Source organism: Hesperophylax consimilis, chromosome 9 (genome assembly GCF_061612785.1).
Source record: "Hesperophylax consimilis isolate HC1 chromosome 9, BYU_Hcon_1.0, whole genome shotgun sequence".
Lineage (NCBI taxonomy): Eukaryota > Metazoa > Arthropoda > Insecta > Trichoptera > Limnephilidae > Hesperophylax > Hesperophylax consimilis.
Window position 1 is genome coordinate 17841680 of NC_142844.1, and position 26499 is coordinate 17868178.

Here is a 26499-nt window from a genome sequence, read left to right on the forward strand (position 1 = left end):
TGGATTAATTCACTTCCTTCCAGAAAATTCTGTTTGTCCGTAACCTAATTACCAACTTACAGTATTTGCCTTTACTTCTGTAAAAACAACGTTACACAATATTACCGTCAGATCAGAATTCTCTGCCCACTGCTGGGACCTATAACAATTTGTATCGAATTACTAGCATTTTCCTAGCATTACTCAAGGTAGAGTATTCAACGTCTCGCTAGAGTGAAAACTCGTGGGATGGGCACCTTCCAGGTGTTTTTGGTTTATTTTTTAAACAAATTTACAAAATAATACAAAAAGTTTTATTTTAAATTACTGGAAAAACACAATTTTATTGACTTTTATTTAAATATCATGCTTACTTTTATTTATTTTTTTTATAATTTCACTGTCACGTTAAAAAACATAATTTAGAAAATGTATAGAGAGAAGAATAATAAGGGTTAATTATTTTTTTGTTACTAAAATTAAGAGTTTCATTTTATATTCTCATTATCGAAATGCTTTTATTGTTATTGATCAAATCTTTAGTTATTATTGTCGAACATTATTTTCTAAAGTTGAAAGCATTAGCGATATAAAAATATTTTTGAAACACTGTTTTGTTGTACATTTTATGTACAACAAAACATTATATTTTGAACGACAAATTACCTATTTTAACTCTTTTACAGAAGAATACCCAAAATACACGTTTCGTTATCATATGTATTACTATACACAAATTACACATTTCTACAATAATACTAAAAAAGTTTTAAAACAACCCCATAAATTACGTCATGCATATCGTAAGAACTTGTCAGTTGCCTTCTCTAGCAGAAGAAAAGAGTTAGATATTGATGTAGAAATATAACATTAATAATATGCTTTTATGACATGCTCTAGTTTTGGTCTAAAAAAATTGCTACACCGTTTTCCTCTTAAAACACGCTCCATAATATTTTTTTTATGTCTGTTTGATTTTCCTTCCGATAAACTGTGAAAAATTCTATGCAAAACCTTGGTTCTTTCAAATTCCCCCTAATCAGTAGACGGCATCTGTTAGGCGCGACCGAAAGCTTCCTACGATTTTGACACCTCCTAGCGAACTCCACTCCAACTAACGCATTACGTTAATTACAACTCCCTGGCTATACGTTAAGTCTCAGTCGGACGGCCAATTCTGGAACCTTCTTCTTCTGTCTGTTTGAAGGTTTAATTTCGAATTAATTAATAGCGTGTAAAACGTCAAATTTCGGATAATATTGAATATTTTTTTTAATGTATTTATTCATCTTATTATACATAAATCACATTTTTTTCTCATACAAATTAACCTCACTAGGACTAAGCTTGTATCAAGGTTAATAATTTACATTTGAGTGAAGCAAACATAGAGTACTCACAAACACAAATTAATACTACATGCAAACACAAAATATTTCTAAAAGAAAGATAAATGCATTTGATGAATTCCCATTTGGGTAATTTGACAATATATATTGTAACAATATTTGAACCATAACTACTCATTAATCATTATTCACAAGAAAAAAACAAGTAGATAAAAAAAATAGCTAGGGTAACATTCAGTTTTTAGTAAATGGGACTCATATAAAATCTTATTATTTAAGAAAGAACAAGAATGACAAAAATGTACGAATTTGTTAATTTTTTCTTTATTAAGATTTTCTAGATTTTGAAAAAATATCAGTACAGTATTTCTTGTGGTTCATAACAGTAATCTATTCTAATTATAATGGTGACCGGATAAATCATCACAACGACAATTCATCACATCTTTAAAAAGTTATATAAAGTCATGGAAAGTGATGAAACAAAAACTTCATTAAATGGGTTAAGTAGGTTAGGTTAGGCTAGGTTAAAAAAAGTTTTATCGTTTCTAATTACTTTATATCACTTTTTAAAAGTGTGTTGAATTGTCACTGTGTTGAATTATCATGGAACCAATTATATGTACATTATTTTGATAAGCATTGGTAACTTATGATTTTATGTATACGGTAGAGTTTAAAATATTTTAATTTACTTATAATACCTTCTTTAATAATCTTAAAATAATTATGTGACATCATTTTAATTTAACGAAAATAAAAAAAAAATTCCATACACTAAAATTTAATCAAAATAATCGGTATGCTTCAAAACCAATGGAAACGTTTTCGTTTTCTTCGGTTTCTTTGTCAGGATAAACGTATAGTGAAAATTAACAAATATAAGAAATGACAAATAAGTAGCTATAGAGAAAAATATTGCAATGTGCGGTGATAAACTAGTTACTTTTACAAAAATACAATTACGTAAATTAAATTAACTTAATATAAAAAAGTAATTATCGCATTAATTTAAATGTAATTTTTTATATGTATTAATACAACAGTACAAGGAAAAACAAATATCTAAGTAACAAAACGTAAATTAATATCAATATTGGTATTAAAGTGAAAATAAATTTGAAAGAATGTGTATTTTGTTTTTAATATTTGGCAATTTGTGAATTTTAACGGACCATTAAATATATTTCAATATTCTAAATTTTTTAAAGTTATTTAATTGTTAACCCATCGTATTTGTATCTAAATATTTATTTGGTTTTGAAACATGTCGATCATTATGATTAAATAGTGGTGAATACAAATTTATTTTTTCATTAAGTACTAACCGCATAATGAATTAGATATTAATTTATACGGTTGTTCAACGTTTGTGCGGTAAAGACAGCCTTGGTTTAAGCCCCCGCATTCTCAATTTACAACATATTTCTCTGTAAGTTTTTATGTTCTAAAAAAATATATGTCATTTTTGAAAATTATATCTATATATTTGCTTTGCCGAAAAGGCAAATATATGAAAGTCCCTCAATAGGAAAAAATCGAAAAGTAAGCTCCGAAAATTATTAAAAACGTGTTTTGGTTGGTTCTGCTATTTAATACGTGATAGGTATGAAAAAATTCACAGTGTATCTTTTAATGAAAATAAAGCTTTTGTTGAGAGCTTTTGCTCTATTTCAAACAAATCGTGTTTTATTAAATAATTAATAAAATACGATTTGTACCATTTTCGCTTAATTATTATTGTTTTTTTTAATATTAGCGCGCTCCTTCTTACATACGTATCTACTCATACATGTCTCCTTTTCAAACAATCTTAGAACGCTTACGACGCGACGGGTCCTTTAGACCGTTTTAACCATACAAACGTCGTGGTATAAGTCATCTTTGTAACTGTTCCGACCTTACGCACCGTTTTAGATTTACACCGCGTTTATAAGTATGGAAGTAATAATATAACTATAATATATGTCCATCTTGCCATGTGGCTTAAAAATCTACATAAATAATAAGGTTTTTTTTATTGTTCTCAGCTTTACTGAGAACTCTGTTTTAATTTTAATATTTTACTTTTTTATTTTCAAGGATATTATTATAAATTTATTTTTTAAAAAAAACTTTATATTTATAAACAGATTACAAAGCAAAATTAGTTAAAAATATACCTTTTTTTAAATACATCATAATATAATTGATTATATGAAAGAAAAAACTTTAAATGTGGATTACATTTCAATTTAAATTGATTTACGAAGAGTATACAGAATATGAAAGGTTGGCGAATACTTGTAAGGGAACGTGTGTCTAAATGTACGAAAGAGATAACCGTGAATGAATGAGACAGAATGATAAGGCGTATTTTATAAAAAATATTTCACTGCACTGTTTCACGTCTTTGCCTGCGTACCTTCCAAGATTGAGCTTATTTCGTAGTACAATATGATACCCGTTTGTTTATTACCCACAAGGGAATTAATTATTTACTATCCAATTTACTCGGTGATCAATCTCATCTCAAACGAGCCATCACCCTACTGGTAGAGTGTTCTTTGCAATTGTTAAGTAATTACCATTTTATTCAACCTCTTTTGACTGACTAGACCAGTCATTTCCAAAGTGGTCTACATCGACCTTCAGGGGTCCATGTCAAAAAAATTGGGGGTGCATGAGATGTAAATGGGGCCCACTAGAATGGATCCCATTTTAGTTCATATTTATGGGAATGTAACTTTTTTGTGGTTTTAAATGGAATAGTTTTCAAATGATAACATTAATGAGACATCTACGGAAATCCTGAAATTTTGACGAAGAGGTCAAATTATGGGAAAATCTCAAATATTTTAGTGGATATCTCAAAACATTCAAATTTTCTGGCGTAAATTTTGCTACACGAAAATATTGTGGGGAATTGGTGTCCCTTCTGAAACTTTCTATCCCCTTAAATATGATTTAAGATTTTATCATACTTAAGCTCACATTTTAACACAACCTCAAATAACACATCTGCCCTGATGATGGACACTGCAATGCTGTCCGAAACGTTGGCTAAATAAGGAGTTAGCGTAACACGGCATAACACCCCAAAAACAAATAACAAAAATTTCTATCCCCTTGTTCGAAAATATTGTGTGGAGAATTAATATGTTCGAAAATGTTGTGAGGAATCAGGTGCTGAGCAATCAAGAATACCTCATACATACAAACCATTTCTGATATCCAAGTATGAAAAATCAATATAATCAAAGCATGGGGTCTACGTAAAACAGAAAAATCGGAACGTGGTCTACGGGACAAAAAAGTTGTGGGACCTCTGGACTAGACGATCCAATCCTTATTTATGTGCGTCCATATGAATATTATATCCGGGAAGCATAATATTATCTTCACGCTAGCCACCAAAGTTTAATTACCAAGTCAGAACAACCACAGAAAATCTCTAAAGCCTCTAGAAATAATAGAGTCTAGAGTCAGCATTTAGCAGCACTATTCCTCACACAAATAATATGAAAGCTCTGGCGAAGGATTAATCTTCTGATTTAATGCTGCATAATTATAGATTAGGTAGCTACCTTTGTGCTGTGCATAGAGTCGGGAGCTTTACGTTTCATTTAACATGAGCTTTTGCCGAATGATATCAAAGCGCTGAGTCTAAATGCGAACTTTATTGTCTTTTTTAGGCACGTATTAGAATCTTCAATGGGATGTCAGGCTCTATGCTAATGACGTGTGGGATGTTAAAAAAAAACAATTGCTTTGGCCATTAGCGTCGCGGCATCTATCGCATACGAAGAAATATTTTACTTTCATGGTAAAGTATATTATTACGAAGGTTTTAAAAACAATTACTTTTTCCGAAAACAATATTTTAAATTATTGAAGACAATATTAGCGATTTCTAAACGAAAATCTGAAACAGAAAAATCAGAAAAGGATACGGTCACATCTAGGACTCGAACCCATGAAAAAATGAAGACGATTTTGGTAGTTCTTATTAATTTGAAGTGTGATACAGTTAAATGTGACCGAATGGGATAGGGTCCCATTAGCTCAGTGGTAGAGCAGTACCCCGGCAAGAAAAAAGGTCCTGGGTTCGAGTCCTAGATGTAACCTTTTCTGATTTTTCTGCTTCAGATTTTCGTTTAGAAATCGCTAATATTGTCTTCAATAATTAAATATTACAATTTGAGGTTATACTCAATAAAGTTATTTAAAAAAAATAGACAATATTTTTACGTTACACCGCTCAAGAGACATGCCTGTGGATGGTGGGACTACACTTGGTTTAGATTTATTTTTTTATTATCTTTTTCTTCTTCAATGATTTATTACAAAACCTTCATTTATATTATGCACTCAGACTTTTTAATAAAGTCAAGGTATCCCAAATAAATAAAAATCGAATATGTTTATCCGAGACACTATCTAGGTTATAAACCAATTTCTTTAGAAACTTTGTTTCCATTAAAAATTGGTTGCAAGATAATAATGTTAATTTTGAATTTGAAATATGAGATCGACAAATATGACGATTAATAAATAGGTCCCAATGGTCGAGTGGTTTAAGACGCCTGTCGCGGTAAGACAAAATATCCTGGTTTTGATTCCTAGTTATGACCGTTATCATTTTATTTTTTTACTAGATTTTACTTGACGATTTAAAACAAATTTAATAAATGTTTTTTTTTTCTTTACTCCATTCGATAAACCCATGTGGATTTATCATTTTAAAATGTCTCAAGCGTGATAATTTCCAGCAAAAGTGTGAAAAGCAAAACCACCCCATTTTTTTGTTTGAACTTATGTGAACTTTAAAGCGAATGGTTTCACAATAAATCGTTATTACCAAAAGCTTGATTACTCTTTTCTCTTTATGGGGACGTAATAAAACCTTAAAACAAGAACTCTAATTAAGTAAAAGCTAATCGGGAGAGATATACATCTCACTTGCTGTAAAATAATTAGTTTTTCTGTGGCTATAAATTTTAACAATTTACTACTCGAAATTCGTTCATTTCTTATAACTCAAGTTATACAACCGAAAATAGCTCAGTGGTTGGGAACAGGGATGTAATCCAGCAAATTAGATGTGAAAAATAGAAAAAATAAAAAAAAATAATATTATATATTATTGATTAGCCCACTTCATCTGAAGTATTAATTCATTCGTTAGGGGTCGGTAATCCTGTTTTAACCGGATTACCAATAATATAATTACCAATATAATTTGAAGAGATACTTAATAAATTAACAATACTCAATTTTGTCCGTGAAAGCGTTTGTCACTTGTCACATTATTTGAAATCCTGAAGACAAGTGATTCTAAGTTCTAATCAATGTGCAAATACTACACAATAATTAATAACATTATCATAAAACTATATGAGGCTTGTTTATCTCGGCATACATAGTGCAAATCTCATTAGCACCTGAGTATCTAACTAGTCGCTCTATCGACATAACGCTCATCTCCAACTTCGTGAATATAATATTATTTACCGTGTAATTAGCCGGTAAAATTATATCCAATTATAACATGATATTAGGGGCAGGACCCGCAACAAAAGGATACATCCGCCATCCACTGCTCGGGGAATCTGAACCTTAATAATAACCTTTGTCCCGTCCCAGCCAGAACAGACGGCAAGGTGTCGGTTACATCATTAAAGCTGAACTTGCGTTACACAAAGGTGTAATAATTAAAGCTAAAGTTGTATTACACGAGGGTGTAATCAATCACGTTGAGATCGCTCCCCGGAGCCGGCGGCTGAACGTCCTAACGCGGTTTCACTGTTCCAAAATCTTACGATGCATAATATACTCTGCTTGCTTTGGTTTTCGTAATTTGCTCCAACGATACCTTATTGCGTTCGTGGATAATGAAGAAGTATGGAGAAAATAGTCGATATTCTTCCGTGGTGTATTCTTACGGTCAACATATGATAAAAGTTCTTTAATATTTTCTGAAAAAGACTATTTGAATATTTTTTCACAAAACCATTTGCGACAGAGATATTAAAATATTGACCAATCTTAAAATGGGAATAAGGGTGGCATGTTTCAAGTAATAAATAAAAATTTTGTGTCTGGGTGTCCTCTTTATCAATCGCCTGTGCAATGTTTACGTTGTATGCTGCACTTGAACCAGTCACCAGTCACCAAGTGCAAAGCGGCTTTCTCTGTAACCTACCTGCGTCAACCAGTTAAGTGGATGAACAGAAAGGAAAAAAGCTACTCATTTCAACACAACAGAAATGGATTGACGTTTTTAAAGATGGGAAGCGTAATAATAACATGAATCTGCTTAGATGCAATGAGCTATATTTTATACAAAAAAAATGTTATTAGCAGTCAAATATGATTTAAGATTTTCACGGCCAAAAGTATTTTTGTTATTTGTTTTTGGGGTATTATGCCGTGTTGCGCTAACTCCTTCTTTAGCCAACGTTTCGGACAGCATTGCAGTGTCCATCATCAGGGCAGATGTCTTATTTGAGGTTGTGTTAAAATGTGAGCTTAAGTATGAGGTTGTGATACCGTGTTGCCAGCTCCAACCCTCTGAGCTAACATTAACGTATCATTTTTTTTTTATTTTTTTTATTTTTTTTTTTTTTTTATTTAAAGTGGTTTTCTTCGTTTAGCTCTGGTGTATCCGTCAATTACCAGATACCAAGAACTGTTAAGCTTAGCTCCATCGTCTCTATTAATGTTTACGGGATTTTTATGAATTTCAATGGCCTCCGTAATCAGCCGTGCTCTATAAGTTTTCGGTCTCCTTAGGATTTCAGGAACAAATCCAAAGTAATGCCCGGTGTCAATCAAATGCTCGGCAATTGCCGATTTTTCAGGGTGGCCGAGTTTACAAGCTCTGAAGTGTTCTGAAATTCTTTTTGAGATAGTCCGCTCTGTCTGGCCTACGCTCTGTCTGGCCTGAAATCCTAAGGAGACCGAAAACTTATAGAGCACGGCTGATTACGGAGGCCATTGAAATTCATAAAAATCCCGTAAACATTAATAGAGACGATGGAGCTAAGCTTAACAGTTCTTGGTATCCGGTAATTGACGGATACACCAGAGCTAAACGAAGAAAACCATTTTAAATAAAAAAAAATAAAAATAAAAAAATAAAAATAAAAAATAAAAAATGATACGTTAATGTTAGCTCAGAGGGTTGGAGCTGGCAACACGGTATCACAACCTCATACTTAAGCTCACATTTTAACACAACCTCAAATAAGACATCTGCCATGATGATGGACACTGCAATGCTGTCCGAAACGTTGGCTAAAGAAGGAGTTAGCGCAACACGGCATAATACCCCAAAAACAAATAACAAAAATTATTAGCAGTGTTTTAGAAAACTGTCATGTTAGGAAACAACCGCGCTCTGTATAAAACTGACTCTGTGCTGAAACGGGCGGTCCGTTTGATAGATTCCCCTAACCTAACAAAAGGATTTCAATATTTAGAGCACAGGCGTCGGGCAGTAATGATGTCCATACTTTACTGTATTACAATGCGAGATGCTCTGAGGAACAAGCGTCATTGATCTCTTCGGCACAGGTGCATACCTATATGATTGACATTTGTCACATGAGGACGAGTCGCTTCTACGACTCATTATTGAGTTTGACAGCTCGGCTGTGGAACAATTTGCCGGTCGCTGCGTTTCCTCCCTCATACAACTTGGGTTTCTTCAAGACCCAAAGATGATAAAGGCCCTGAGAGAAATTAATTTCCTCATGGCCTCTTATGTAGGGTTATTGTAAAAAAAACATTATAAGTACTATATAAACAATACATATTGTAATTGAGTACAACTTGCTTCCCTTTCTTGTACGATGCGATTATGTATATTTCTTATCTTTCTCAGCTTTCAGTAGTGTGTTTAGATATATGTCATATCGGAGTGTGAAAGGTGCTGAGTCAGCGCAACCGACTGACTGCCGCTTCGTTAATCTCGTGGTGTACAGTATAACAACACGTCTGTTTGGCTATAAGTTTATTACGTGCTAAGTTTAGTTGTAAGTATGTGCTTATGCTGAAAATATTTAATGAGGAAGCGCATTCTCATATAGTCACAACACGGGCATATCGGTACAAAATACATTGGTAACATGCAAAAACTAAAAAAATTACCAGTAACCTAATTATTTTTTTTTATAATTTAATTTATTAATTTCGTATTACCATTGCTATTTTTTTATTTCAAAGCTTGTCTGTAGCATTTTCAGTTAAAGTAGGATCCTATATTCAACGGTTTATAAAATACCCTTTATGATTTTCCCATCTCATAGTCTGTCCCGGTAACCGGCGGAGTGGCATCCAAAGAAGACTTTCCATTAGCTATTTTTTGCACCCAGAAGTCCTGCATGTAAACTACAGCGCCATCAGTTTTTCTTGAGTAATTAATTCCCTAAAGATTTCACTGCGAGGAAATGAAGGAGTTTTATTTTTTTCTACTCCATTAAATCCCATGGCCACTCAATAATTTCCGCTGAAAAGGTAATGCAATTTCCAGGTATAAAAAAATATGTCACGTTGGTGGGTAGTACTGGTAGATATCTAAAAAGGAATGATTTTTTAATAAGATGCAATACCTTTCAACCTTTTTTCCCCGGTTTCCAATGAATGGATGTTTTTCAATTTTTCGATGGTCAAATGTGTTGAAAGTGTTTTTAATACGAAGGTTTTTTTTTCGCGTCTTGTAAAATGTTATGAACATTTATTGCGCCTTTAAAAAAATAAATAAAATACATCGTTTTATTTTAAACACTGTTTATTTTTTTTGTGTCAGAAAAACATTGTCATATTTAATCTAGATTTATTTATTTATTTTTATTTATTTATTTGCTAAGACATACACAGTACAATTAGATACAATTAGATATTTTTAGTTATTACATAGTTGTAGTACCTATTACGTAGGTCCATAAAATATCATTACGTAATTTCGCCTGAGATTGTTATAAAAGGAAGGAAGTGTGTGGATAATAATAAAAATAATAAATAATAAATTAATTGAAAACAAGAATTATAATAAGCTCACGAATTGTAATTGACTGTTAATAAATAGGAGTTTTGAAAAAATATGTGAAAATATTTTTGAAATATGTCATGCTAAGAAATTTAATAAGTTAGTTTTGTATGTTAGAAAGGAATCATAAAAGATGTCTTAATGTAGTAATAGATGATGTTTAAGAAGTTTTTTTGTGTGAATACCGCACAAGAGTCCCAACTGCTCCCAACCGTCTGTAGCCAGCGAGACTAACGCTTCCCAAATAGAGGTATGTTGTGAGGCTGAAAGTAGTAGGGAGGGGAAGGAGATGGGGGAAAGAAATCTTAGGAAGTACCTGGCTATTAATATCTGGTCACCAAACGCAGCTAAAACCATTTTAAGCAACGTTTCAATTCTCAGTGGTAGTCTTAAATCATGGTGCTACTGAGAGTATATTACAATCCGAAACCTGCCCCATATTATACTATACATTATATAATGCATAAATTGTAAAATATCACAAATTAATCAAATATTATTTACTTGTACACTCTGCAATTTGAACCAGGATTAGATTACTAGTCGAGAGTCTTACTCCTCGACCGCGGAGGCCGTCATAGTTTAGTAAAATGTTCCTGTAACGTGCAAAAGTTTCCACTTAACTCGGTCCCACGAGTGAGGCGAATTAATTTGTAATTTTGATTACCAAGCTGCTGCTTTGGGAGGAAACTTTTGTAATTATTTTAAAATCAGCACTAAGCCGTCTGGTCGCACTGTCATTATACATTGTCGTTCCTGTATAATAATGTACAACACGTACAACGTTGAGATTTTAGACGTCCCTAATGAACTCTAAACTCACCTTTCATAATTTAAAGTTACCTTACCCTAATCTTTCATAAACTAATCTTCATGTCATATCTTAACTAACTATTAAACAATTTTTATAACATCTTTTTTAACATCTTGCTTAATTTCGTTGAGCAAAGTTATTATATGGAATAATATTGATAGTGTATTTTGATGTAGGGAAAAAGGGATTAATTATACTAGTAGGTAACATTTCCGTGGCTTTTGGGTTAAGGGTTACATAACGATTTTTTTGCTCAAATGAAGTTAATGCCGAGTTCCCACGAGAAAAATAAACAAAACAATACAATATTGTCCCCAGCTCGACCACGCAGTATAGGACAATGGGATAATACAACTATTCTACCGTATTTCAAACGTAGAACTCTGCGAAAATGGATACACGACGACGCGCGGTAATAGCGAGTTATAAAAATATAAGGTCTTACCAAAATGTATTGTATTGTTCCATTTACACAAGTCGAAAGATATGTACGCGTAGAGCGACTGGCTTCTATTGGTCTACTGTCTTGTCCTAGCACGTTTATTCATGTATGGTTGGGGAAAGACATTGTTCTACGGAGTTAATCTGCCCGTCTATCTTTTCTCCACTATGATCGGTCAATTCGTTGGTGACAACTTATTTTCTACGTTTGTTATTTGCCTTTTTATTATGTTACTAAAAATTGGTTTATGATACGCAGCTTGTATATTTTCATGTTTGAATCATACTTACCTGTAAATATTGTTTTCTTTCTTTATTATTTCACTTTAAACCAGACCAGGTGAAGACATCTCTGATGTGTCTTTATTTTGAGTTACTATAATGTAAGTATGCATACATTATTAAGCACTAATAATCATGCATGCAGGGACATTGGGGGGTCTAAACTCGTTTTAAAATAAATTTAACTTCTTTTTACAGAAAAATTAGAGTCCTGACGTATGCGGCTAAGGAGGTTAAACAATCAGTTTTCTCACACAGCCGTTGGGTAAGGGTGAATGCCATCCAATGCCGGTCTATATCTAGTCTTGGTTCATTGTCCTGCCCTCCAAACTGCTTTTCATACTAGGACAATGATTCTGGATGTGGGACAATTCAATATTTTCCTTTCCTCGGATGAACTAGGCATGAGTATGCAGATCAAATTCGAATTTGTTTTATCCTCATATGAGTAAAGGGAAATATCGGTATTAATTTTAATGAGCGAAATGTGGGTATGTGAAAAGGGAGTTAGAAAGAAAAGTGTAATGTTATGTTTGCGTAAAGGGAAATGATTCGAGATATATTTTTTTACGCTTTATCAAATGCTTTAAGGAATTATAAAATCTGATGTTGTATTTAAGTAAAGGGAAATAATTCCACATATATATCCTTAACAGCTAAAAAGAACGGCAAAGAAAATGGCTTGTATGTTGAATCTATGGTCACATTTAAAAAACGACGTATAGCAGTAGCATATTGATTATTGACAATGTATTTACATCCACTAGCTTACATCTATATATGAGTATAAGCCGTATATTGTAGTTCGATATTTGGGTAAAAGGATAAAACTGAGTACCCTAAAAAACTTTATTTATATATTTTATAAATTGTTATAAAATCCAATGCACTTGCAATATGCATCATTGGAAAGGCGATTTAATTTCCAAAATGCTTTTGAAATACACTAGTCGATATCGTAGAATAACATTAGTCGATATCTTGGGATAACATTAGTCGATATCGTAGGACAACATTAGTCAATATCGAAGGATAAGATTTTTCTCAGATTTTTTTTTTTTCTTGAACTTTTACTAAAATATAACCTTTAACCAGAGAACCACGGACATTTTACACATCCCAACGATTAACTATTTATAATACTGCCAAAGCTACTTGCATTGAACTAAGTGATAGGGGTATATCACAGGTCATATTATTCAATGTGTTCCACGATTATACGGCGAAACTTTATGGGGTCATTCATTAAAACTTTGAAAAAATTAATACTTTTTATTTCATTATTTGAAATAAAAAAAATATTTCATTTTTTATTTTTTTTGTTTGGTTTACAAAGCGTTCGTATAAACACACCTTTATAAGTAATAACTTTTATAAATATTATTTCAGATTTAAGATGTGAAGGTGGCCATTTTTTTATATCAACACTTGCATTACTCGCAAAAGTAAAGTACACTACGATGCAAACTTACAATGCGATTACACCAGATAATTTTTATAAAATTAACTTTTATTAGAATTACTTTGCTTAAAAAAACTTTATAAGGATTATCATTTTCCTAAATAAGTGAAAATTGTTTGGTAAATGCCTAATTTATTACACATTCTACTTATGGGCTACATATATTACACACTCAAACGTATACGTTATTGTAAGAATTTTATTTAATTTTATTCGTTTTAATTTTAAACATTATTTCTTATTTCTGAATTTGTCGTAAAAAGAAACACCATTTTAGAAACAAGATAAAAACACAGACTACCCGCCAATAATGCATATGAATGGAATCAGTGCAAACAATACACAGGATATTGTAAACCTTTTTTCGGACTTCTTCAAAAATGTATATGATGAAGACACTCCAGATGATAAAATACCCGAATACAAATTTAATATGACCACAAACTTAACAAACTGCCAAATCACACAAAAGTGTTGCGAACAAAAATTACTTTCCTTAGACACTGACAAATCCGCTGGCCCAGACAACATTCCACCAATATTCCTCAAAACATGCTCTAATACATTATCTAAACCACTTACATTACTATTTAACCGTCTCTTGTCCCTTGGATATTTTCCAGACCGCTGGAAATCTAGCTTCATTACACCGATCTACAAAAAAGGAAACGATACTGACATAGCTAATTATCGCCCCATTTGTATACAGTCAGTACTGCCAAAGCTTTTTGAATCATTGGTCCTTGATGAAATCTATCCCAAATAAATAAAATTAATTAATCAAAAACAGCACGGTTTTATCAAAGGAAGATCCACCGCAACTAACTTTACGGTATTTCAAAACTTCATTATACAATCATTTGCAGAAAATAAACAAGTCGACTGTATATATACAGACTTTTCGAAGGCATTCGACAAAGTATCCCATAAACTACTAATCCAAAAACTATTTGCTCTAGGAATAAGGGATAACATGCTAAAATGGTTTAGTAGCTATTTGTCAAATCGTAAACTGTTCGTTAAAATAAAATCTTGGATGTCGAAAGCTTTCCGGGCTACCAGTGGCCTACCGCAAGGTAGTCACCTTGGCCCGGTTTTGTTCCTCATTTTCATCAATGATATAACCAATTGCTTCAACGATGTCGAGGTATTGCTCTTTGCAGATGACGTTAAACTATACAAGAAAATAACTGATATAAGTCATTGCCATATACTACAGTCAAATATTAGTAAGTTTAGAGATTGGTGCGTTCAAAATAATTTATTTTTAAATGTAGTAAAGTGCAAAACCTTGACTTTCTTCAGAAACAAAAATCCTGTTTTATTCGAATATTCCATCAATAACATAGCTTTAGAAAGAGTCACGGAAATGAGAGATCTTGGAATTATTTTGGACGAAAAACTAAGTTTCACCAATCATATCCATCAAATTGTGAACAAAGGTATGAAAACACTAGGCTTCGTATTAAGAACAACTAAAAACTTTAATTCTTTGCAAGCCATTAAACTATTATACGTATCTCTAGTAAGAAGTCTAATTGAATATAGGTAACTCAGTAGTTTGGTCTCCATCTTATACAATTCACATTAACAACATTGAGCGAATACAAAAAAAAATTCTACGTTTTATAAATTTTAAATTAAATATCCCTGTCGAAGACTTAAAATACAATTTCTTATTAAATACTCTAAAAATACATACATTAGAAGATAGACGTAAAATAAACGATTTAACGTTCTTATTCAAAATACTTAACTCTAAATTCGACTGTTGTGAACTCCTGCAACTTATAAACATACATACACCCACAATAACAACACGACAAAATACAATATTCTACAGCAGCACACATAAGCGTAACTACATTGCCCACTCTCCGATACAACGACTTCACACCATAGGAATGGGACTTGGGTGATGTTGACATATTCAATACCAACCTTGAGGTGATTTTTCACAAAAACGGCGCTCTACAAATTATCCAATTATTATTATTATTATTATTGGCAAGTTTTGTGGATCATTTAAAACATTTATTTCAACAATACTCCTAAACACATCATGTAAACCAACAAATAGCTGTAATTTTCTGTTTTTGTTTCTTGTGTTTGTATAACTTGTTACATAGCTTTTATCAAATGTAATTTTATTCCTATTTTTTATGTTTGAAAGTATTTGTCAAATTAAAATTATACTACCAACCATGTAAAAGCCCTCTGGGCGTTAAATAAATAAATAAAAAGATAAAATTATCATTGAAATTTTGAGTATATTTAATAAAAATTAAAACATGAAAATGTTAACAAAAAAACTTACCGGGATATTTTGACTCGAAACGTACATGGTTCAGAAAGAATTCGATATTTAGAAAACACTTTTCTTCTGATTAGGGAATTGTTAAGAAAACCTTATGCCGTTATTATAGAAAAAAGATAAATTACTTTTATAAAATATGGACGGCCCGGTCAGATCTGTCCTTCAGAACCTCTAATGGAATGTGATGTTTATGGCTAGTAATGTTCTTCTGAGGCTTGAAGGGTTAAAATAGCTTCCACCCAGTAGTAATGTGACAGGGGACGCTTGCAAAATATCAAGATGTTGCCTAAGCAATGTATCCCTAACCGACCATTAAAGAGTATGAAAATTGTGATGCTAAAAACTTAATACTTTTGAACCACATATTAAATTATTGTACGGAAAAAAATATTTCGGATTTCTTGAGTGTATAAAATCGGATTTCTAAGGTTCGTAAAACTGGTATCTTAGCTTTCAGGGGTTAGCAATTAAAGCAAGTCACAAACTTTTTTATTACAAAACGGCCATCATAAAATAACTGTAAAATTAAGTTGTCTTGTTCGACGCATAAAATCTTTGCTTTCTTCGCCTAAACACGCATTACCTGACTCTGAATCATTTCATTGTTAGCATTCATCTCTTCATATCTCCCGGTCTGGGGTAATCCATCAAGCAGTGTTCCTCTGCCCTGTCATTCGCTTATCCGGGCTAAACTAAACCTCATTACACCATTCAAGAGATTCCCCCATCCTTAGGAAGAAAGGACGAAGATATCTTGGGGCCATTATGTAAAAAGGGCCGGTAATTAATGATTATATGATGAACCGTAGCCTCCTTGAAAAAAAAATTATACATGTGGTCTTCGTGTGTAACAATGTCCCGTGCATAACTTTGTATTCAATGTTTATCCAGAAATCAGCTGTCACACTGCACATACCCATCATTTAGGAGCAATAAATTTCTAAATTTCCTATGTATTGCATGCTGAAGTATTCACAAGCATTTTTAAGGCCAACTACTGTACAAACCTTGGCGCGCTACAGATTTTGAAGTGTCACGTCAGTGTCATCGAGCAAAGACAGTTTCCAAAAGGCATCGATTGTTATTTGCAGTACTCGTTGTTACCACTGATGTGTGTTGTTTTCCTGCAAGTATCAAAAATACTCATTTCGGTTGGCGTTGCGTGATGTGAAATATTCTTGCGTGAAATTATTCACGTTCAACTCGATATAAGTATCATTTTGAAAATTGTAACTGATTATTGAGATAAGCGATAAAGTTGGTACTAACAATCATCAGAAAACTGATTTATTTTAATTAATTAATATTTCTATAAACCAAATGCATATTTCTTTTATTGTTGACAGATTTCGTGATTTTTAAAGTTCGTCCTGAAGGTGTCAAGACCAAATATAATCATTTGGTGAAAAACATTGAGAGTATCATTGAAGACGAATATAATACTAATAAATCTAAACGAAACATAAAACAGTACAATTTATGTAAGTTTACATAGCGACAGCACTGACTTCGTAAGTGTTTGGCCTCGTCGGTCTCGCTTTTTCATAACTGACGCGGTCAGTGCAGAAGGGTAGCTTTTGAAAGAGGCACTAACTGTTGAAATTATTACAAAACGTCTAGGTAAACCAATATTTTTCTGCAATTTTTTTCAACTTTTCTTAGAACCACCTTCAAATTTTAAAACATGGTTTGACAACTCTCAGTTTAACGTCTCTGTGGGTTACACAACGGTTAATACTGTCAGTATGTCAGTTGCCCTAGTGAAATACTTATTTGGTGACTAAGTCTGAATAGCCAGCTACTTCTAAACCTTGATCGTTCTCACGTACTTAATCCCACAACCTTCAACCCCACAATACTTTCCAATTGGAGATACCATATTTCCAAATGCTCCGGGCAGTTGGAACCTATTTTTTATAAATCCTTAATAACTCTCTCTAGTGTTAATAAAATGTTTTAGTTTCAATACAGCTCAAGAGATGTCGTTAGAATGTATAGATTTAAGTTCATGCTCATGTGAAAATACCTACGCATCTGGCTCCAAATAAGCTGGGTCAAACTTTGCTAATGTTCGTTCAACAAGTTTAAAGCCTTGAAAGCTTTGAAATGTTGTCCATTACGTTTATTTCATCATGATAATCTGATAATGACACCAAAGGAGTTTGATGGTCGGAATAATACTGCAGACATGGACGCTCTCTGGCTGCGCTCTCTTCTCTAAACTGTTTAATACGTAATGCGAATCATATTCGTAGTGGGGAAAATGCATATTGATTTCCGGTAAAAGGTTTCAACATTTCAGTAAAGAAGACGTATTACAGCATCGAGGGATAAGAACATTGGCTTTTAAACCAGAGGTTATGGATTAGTCCAGTGTTAAACAAAATATAAAAAAAAAACAATTTTCACATTGTACCGTACAGATTATTTGCTCTTCATTCCAGAGTGGAGGATGCTCTCAGAAACGCCTTGGTGAGAGGCCACCAATAAATTTTTTTAACTAGATTTGAAGAGCCAGAAGTTTCTAAGTCTTCCTCTTTATTTTCTTATTCCCTTCTTTTTCCAGTCTCACAACTTTGCCCGATGGGAGTTGCGATGGTTATTATATATTGAAACCACGCATCCGTAATAAGTGGATTACGCATCGATATTGAAAAAGTTGATAAGCTCCTGGTTATTTTAAAAAATGACTGAAATATACTGACTTTATAATACTTTGTATATTTATGAAATCAGCTGTTCACACAACTGCAAACACGGCAGAGGTGCATTATGCAAATAGTACATGGTCTTAGAAACTAGTAACTCGTGACAAAGCCTCAATCCTGCACCACCATCCCTGGAGGCTCAACCGCGAGCCACTACCGGCAACTTGCTGCAACATAAACCTTAATACACCCTGCGCCATGCACACTGCGCCCTGCACACTGCGACCTAGCCTATCGCTGCTTTCTACCTCCCTGGTGGCCGCTACTCGCTTCTACTGCCTTCTATCTTATTCCATATGCTCTACAACTACTAGGTATTACTTGCTATCATCTACCTGTTTTCTATACCGCCAGCATGTAGGTGCTTCCTACCCTCTGCTTGTTTTCTACCCCCACTGCCTGCAAGCTAAAGGCAACCAACCTTTAGTGGAGAACATCCAACACCTCTGAAACCTCAGGGGAGGAAGACGAAATACTGAAATACCGACACCTTCCTAGGGTAAAGATTCTCATTGGGTTCGAAAACATTGAAATATTCTTCGTTACAATTGCTTCAATTTAATTCGGTTGAATTGATCTTTAGAATTATTAAGGTTTGTACCTATTTAAAGTATTTAAACGCTTTCAAAACCAGTTATAAACTATATTACCGCTAAAATATGTATTTCATATTACGTAAGCAGTGATGTAATAAAAAAGTCGATTTCTCGATTTTTATAATTAAATCCTGTGGTTTTTATTATTATAGACAGATTTTTTTCTAAAACCAGCTAGTTTTATTTCTACGTCTAGTGAGCTACAGCTAGTCTTATGAGCATTAAAACAAATTTCGGATCTGAAAAAAATTTTCAGATGTGATCTCTCTATGCGAAAAAGTATCCCTGTGAGTTACGATCTAGTTACAGAATATACAAACCTACATACAAAATACCGCACTATGGTAATGATGAATGATATTTTTAAAACAATCTTCCTAAGAAAACTACGAGCGTAAAACATGTAATTCAAAACCGATTTTAAAATGTTTTTTTCTAATAAAATATAACGGATATGCATTGTAATCACTTGACTAGACAACGCTGAAAATATGTGAACATTACAATTGTGGAGACATTTATGGAGTTTAATATTCCCTTGGAGGAAATATTCCTCTTCCCAAACTTAATGGAATAGAAATACTAAGAATTCAAATTTTGATAGTTCGCAACTGGGATAGTCTGTTTATAAATTTTTAATATGGGTGCTATCGGTGGTCTGTCAAACCATGAATGGTTTATTAATAGTCTTACCACAGTAAAGCATGCAGATCAATATCAAATGTCACATTTGACAGGTTAAATATAGCGGCGGGGTTGCCTTACAATAAAAAAATATATATATATATATTATACACTCTATTCAAAATTTCAAACAGAATAATTATTAATGAAAACATAAAAATTCCATTGAATTATATAATAGTCTCAAATAATAACATAAATGGATCCCAGTGCCTGCACATCAATCTATTCTTATGTTATGATGTTCATGTTGTATTTTTAGTAGGTACGGCTAGCACGTCACCAGAAAAATCATCTAAATAGCAACGACATTACAAACTATAGAAGTGTTGTAAAGATCTCAAAAGTGACGAGCAAAAGAAACGGTACTTGTCGTACTTTGGATTTAGTAGTTATAGTAAAACTTTTAGTGGGCTTAGTACTGTTGTATGGGGTACGTAACACGATGAAATTACACGTGCCATAATTATACTGGAAGAAAATTATATTTGGAAGAATCTGTAAATAGAGTAAGTAACACGTGAAGAAACAATGATAAAATTACACAAAATCGAGATTCATTATTGGGTTTTACTATTATTATTTTGGTGTCATATTATAAAAAAATAGTGTTGCTTCAACTTATGTGGTGTATGAACGCACTCCCGAGACTTGTGGATTTTTATATATATTTTTAATTAATGCGCAAGTATGGCAACTACGTGAAATCTCTATCCAATTCCATAGGCGCTTTAAAACATATGGGCTAGAAATTCACTCGCTCCTATTTCCATGTAATCGATATTCTCCCAGCTAACAAGAACGACGTTTAGTTTCATGTTTGTTTTAGAACTAGCATCATTTCGCATAATATGTATCTAAAGATAAACAGAACTGCAAGCTTTGTACTCGATAAATTGAACTGAGAATACGTTAACTTAGCAATTTAGACATCTCTTGTAACATATAAACATATCGAAAACTAACCATTGGACTGACAAGATAGAAAACCTAAATCTTGGTATGTCATCATTTTTTTAATGTTAAATTTGTTCAATGAAAATTATGTTCCAACTACTTAATTGATGTGCTTCCCTGTTTACGAAAATTAAAAAGTTGAATTACATAAAGCATTGAAATATCGTTATTTTTTTAAGTTGACATTAAACATTTAGAATAAAACACAAAACGGATGCTATTAAATGTCACAAATATCAGCCGGCATTACAAATCACGTGGGATAGGTCGTAGTTTGTAGTTCCGACGTAGACCGCACGCCCCTGGAGGGCGAGTGTCATGTTCAAATTACGAATTAAATGACACACGAATGGCGGAAACCATTCAAGCTGTCACTGGATAACCGACGGATTTTGGAAACGTCACAATTGTAGACTTTGGCATTTCACGGTTTTAATTTCCTGTTTAAAGCCTTTTCATATTTCTATCACTATCAGTTGTCAGGTGCAATTATCGTTTGGGTATGTTTTTAAATTTTGTCAGTCATTATGCCAATCAGTCATTTTTAAACTTCTACAGGGTTTTCCAATATGAGGTGTTATTTTGAATAGCCCGCTATTTCGGTAGATGTTACTTTTGAAGCTATCATTTTTTGACATTTGACAAGTAGAAACTACGCCATTAATAAAAATGGAACGATACATGCTTCAACAACGCATTGAAATTATTAAAATTCACTTGAGTGAATCAAATGCAAATCATCTTGAGTGATGAGACCCATTTCCACCTCGGTGGCTTCGTCAAAAAGCAAATTGTCGCATCTGGGGCTCGGAAAACCCAAGAGTTATTGTTAAAAAGCCTCTCTATCCTCAACGTGTGACTATTTGGTGCGGTTTGTGGTCCAGCGGAGTCATTGGACCTTACTTTTTCGAAAATGAGGCTGGAGCAACAGTTACGGTGAATGGATTGCGCTATCGAGAGATGATTTATGATTTTTTATGGCCGGAATTGGATGGTATTGATCTGGACAACGTTTATTTTCAACAAAACGGCGCAACGTACCACAGAAGCAACGAAATAATTGATCTTTTACTATTGAATATCAAAATAACACCTATTATTGGAAAACCCTGTACAATCAGAACCATTATTTCCTTTAAATTTGTCATTTGAATAGGATTTATAGTTATTTCGACAAAATTTAAATTTAAAAAATTTTGAAAATCATACAATAAATAAGTTGGACGGAAGTAATGTGACGCAAAATTATGATGCATGCACGTATATGGTTGTAAAGCTATTATCTGTGAAGTCTTTATCTTAAATGATGAAAGCATGGTAATTCAAATGCCTACCTGCGTATAGTTAATTATCTGCATACAAGCCGAATTGCTATTAAGTTATCTGCATGGATATACCAATTAACTCGTCATGTAAGGCCGTGTATGCGATCCGAGCCTAGTGCCAGCCTCATATGTCCCTCGTTAACTATTCAACTGAGGTAAAGCGTATTTGTAATTGGGGGGTCATTTATTGCAGGAGCGGTGTGGTGTGGGGCTGACGTCACGGGGGGCGACGTCAAGTTGTAGAAACAGCCCTAATTGCAGTGTGGCGTCCTTTGCCGCCATTACGCTAATGAGCGGGAACGGGCTTTGTTTTGACCTCATAATTAGAGTCGCCTGGTAGTTTTTCTACGACAATGTGTAGGAGCGTTTCAGTCTTGCCTCACAGTGTTGTATCACACCTTGAGTCGTACAGCTGAATCAGAACAAAATAATGGCTTTCGTGAGGTTGTTAATATTCTTGGCTTAAATTGCTCAGACCGCGTCCAAAGAAATTGATCCACCAGCCTTTATGCTTAGTTAAAAACACCATGAAATTCATCTTCTCCTTATCCTCTAAATAAGATTTTTTAAGGAATTTTATTTATTTTTATTTTAGTGAAAGCAGAAAACACTCCCGGATTCCGAATAACTTTGCGATATTTTTAAATCACTTAATACCCCATTACAGTCAGGGGAAAATGTTGCTTGAATCGTGATGGAGGATATGGCCAGCCGAGGAATTGAACTCATTACGCTACACTTTAACGCCAAACGCGATGTCAACTCATCCATTGACTTGTCGATTTTGCATATTATTATGTGCGTATTGCTCATTTAACACCCGAAAATAAATATTACTAAAAGTTATGTTGTTTATAATTTTAAATAGAATAGCTAATTTAAATTACATATATATATTAGTTTATATATTACATATATACATATGTTTTTATTCCACATTCATTGAACAATATCATAACGAACGAATACATTTAAAAATTAAACATCATGGGTTTATTATATTCCATATTAACGCTTTTAAAAAACCTTATGTGTGATTACAGAACGATTTTTTAGAATCGTAGTTTTTAATCGCATACAATAGACACGATTTCCAATTACATAACATATTTAAACTTCATCAAAAAGGCTTAGCTGGATAATTCATAACGATCAACTTTTACAGAATATCTTTATAAGCAAAAGTTCAGTGCCTTATATTATTTTAAAACTTACGAAATTCAAAATAAAACTTCATAAATCAAGAACTCTCCTTACCAAAATGTTCAATCCTTACTTGGAACAAAATTAAAATTTATTCGAATTTTCCTTTTTGTTATTTTTTATGTCACTTTGTTTTATTTGGGAAACATTGTAATCCTTTCCTCGAACAGTAAAATCCTTTTTGTCAAATTATTTAGCTGAACTCCTAATACCATTTAATTCACTTTAACTTTCCGCCATACACAGAGAACTCCGGGCGTATTTTGAAAAGTCAAATCCCTCATGTGTGCTTAAGCCTTAAAATCAAACAACTCAACAAAAAGTTTCATTTTGTCATTAATCTGGAGTTTAACTAGAACAATATTTGCACGAGCCGAACTTTAGACCAAAGTTTAGGGAAAGATACCCAAGTATATATTCTGGGAGAGGTTTGTGTTTTCCTTTTGATTGTATTAAGCAAATTGGAGAAGTTTTAATAGAGATAGTACTATCAAATGCGCAACATTGAAAAATACAATCCATTTCGCTGGACTTTTTTTACTGGGAGAACGGGTACATTTTACAAATATACACAACCGTAGGCCGTTTTATGAATGAAACATACTTGAGAAAAAAGCGTCATACAGGAACTTTTTTTGATAACGTATTATTTATCATAGTGTAGTAACTAATGGTTATATCGCTAAAACAAACAAGGTAAGTGTAACAAATAATTCACAGGATTTTTATTAAAAAAATCATAGTGCATGGATATTTTTTAATATAAACGTTTTCATTGGTAAATAAAATTTAGGTTTGTATCAAATATTACCACAGCGACAGTGTATCAATGTTTTTAATCACCAACCTGGAGCTAAAGACATATTTAATGTTTATTGTGTATGTGTCACCAATTATGTAAAAAAATATTAATCAAATGAAAAAATTGCATTAAGCAAAATAACTTAATATTAATAATATTCACGTAGGTAGGTATATCATAATATGTTCGCTATCGACACCTCACAAACGTTGAACAAATAAAAACCGACTGTAAAATTATCGTTTTCAAAATATTTTTAAATGTATTTTCGTTATCTGCATAAAATCGTCCATTTTCTTTAACTGCCGCTCGTCCACATCACTCACGGCATTACGGTATTACGGCATTACGCCACGAGTAGGTTCCCCTACAACAACTAGGGCGATATATTAGGCGAGTGTGATGGGGCTCAGATCGCACGCCGGCAATAAAAATGGCTACTGGGAACCATTGCAATAGGCCCGTTAAGGCAACAATAAAAGACCACTTTATTCATGCATTTTAAACCCTACAAAGACAAAACTATTCAGGTTTTGTTAGTTCTGGCGCTTTCGTTAATTAAGTTCCAATCTAATTTGGTAGAAATTAAAAAGAATTGTTGGTAGTAGTGACGTGAAACTTTTTTTATAGTGCGCAGAATTTTAACAGCATATAAAAAGTAAAATCACAAACATAATTACAGTATTTAGCCGGTTATCATATTTGTTACCAAATAACATTTTAAAAGGTCTGTATTATAGCTTTGTACATTCACGTTTAAATTACTTGATTGAAATCTGTAGAAACGCATATGAAACATATATAAATGAACTTCAGGTAACACAAAACAGTAATCAAAAAGCTATTTCACTTCAAACCCACAACATCCATAAAAAATAAATATGGAAACAAAACTGTTAACAAGAAAACGATATAAATATAATACATGTCTCCTTATATACAAAATAAATACTAAACTCATACATACAAATACAGAATTCATAAAACATCCAAGTACACACACTACATGGCAACACAATAACTTAAATTTAAACACCGTACGTACTCACTATGGCAAGCAATCCATTGGTTACGATTGGAGCAACAAATATAATTGCCTTCCAGACAACATTAAAAATGAAAAAAAGTGTAGTAACATTTAAAAAAAATCACTATGCTCAATCAGCAAAACACTGAAAGTGAATAATATGGTTATGGTGTGTATTTGCGTGTAATGTAATTAAAAGTTTTATTTTTTAGTAATTTCATAAGTGAAAATGTAATTTACTTTTATTTGGAATAAAAAACTTTAAAATAAGAAAATATTTTTCTCTCTGAAAACAATGAAACAGTTCAAAATTCACAATATGCCCCTAGAAGCTTATTTATATATGCATGTAGCGTCTGTAATTTTTGTAATTTTGCAGACAAAAGTTTTTAGCTGGTGTTCTCAAATTCAAACCCACTTTGATGTAACGGATTGGAAATGGATGACGGAATTCAGTTTTTAGGTTAGTTTAGGCTTCCAGTAACATAATATGTCGAGTGTCTTACAAAACAAAATATTAATAGTTTTTATATAATTATTCCGGTCGGTAGGGTTTACATCATTTATGCAGTTTATGGTAAAACTGAGTACACGAAGTCATTCAAATTTTTTTTGGTTAAATATAAAACTTACACTTTCCTTCTTACTTACCTTAACCCTTCCATAAACTTTAATATATATATTTTTTTTAACAACGGCTTATTTAGGTAAACAATTTCTGTTGTGTAAGTATTACTCAATGTTTTATTCCATCCGAAGCCATTGTGAAACGGTTTAACTGATGCCTTCGTAAGCCGAAACATTACACATCAGAACTTGTTTATAAGAAAACCATTTTTTTATTGAATAATAGTAATATTACATACTCAATACAAAAAAGCTTTAAATTTAAATGGATTTCTACAAATTAAACTTGATAACCGAAAATAAAAATATATATTTTGTGAACTTCATGTGAACCCTGAAAATATTAATTTTTATTAATGTTTGTTTTTTAGACCGATTTTTAGAAGTTTGAGGGGTGGGTATGGGTACCGCTGCCCCGGGAACCATTTATTGGATAACCAACAACTGTGCCAAAGGTCACCCCAAGTGGTTCGCCACGTTTGGTAATAAGTTGATTGAGGGAGACCTATTGACGTCTCCAGCTCTTTCTCAGAACATCGATTTGCACCGCAGTGAGAGGGATGGATTCATACGTCCGTCACTCCTGGAAACACTGACCCCAGATCCCTACCCACCCCTCATGCCTTTTTCCTTCACAGAACTTCATTCCCTAAAAATACCCTCCACACAACATCCCCAAAGATGACATAGACCCTGCGTGGAATTATTTTCTTCGGGGCCAATTGTATGGAATAATGTAAAAAAAAAATTAAAAAATTATCACACAAACATTTCGGTATTTGAAGGGTGAACGAAAATGGCCGATTTTCCGATACAAACGGTCCAACAGGACTAAGGCCAAAAAGCGGCACAATATTTGGCCGGGGAGACCAATTTTGTTTATCAGACATCGTTT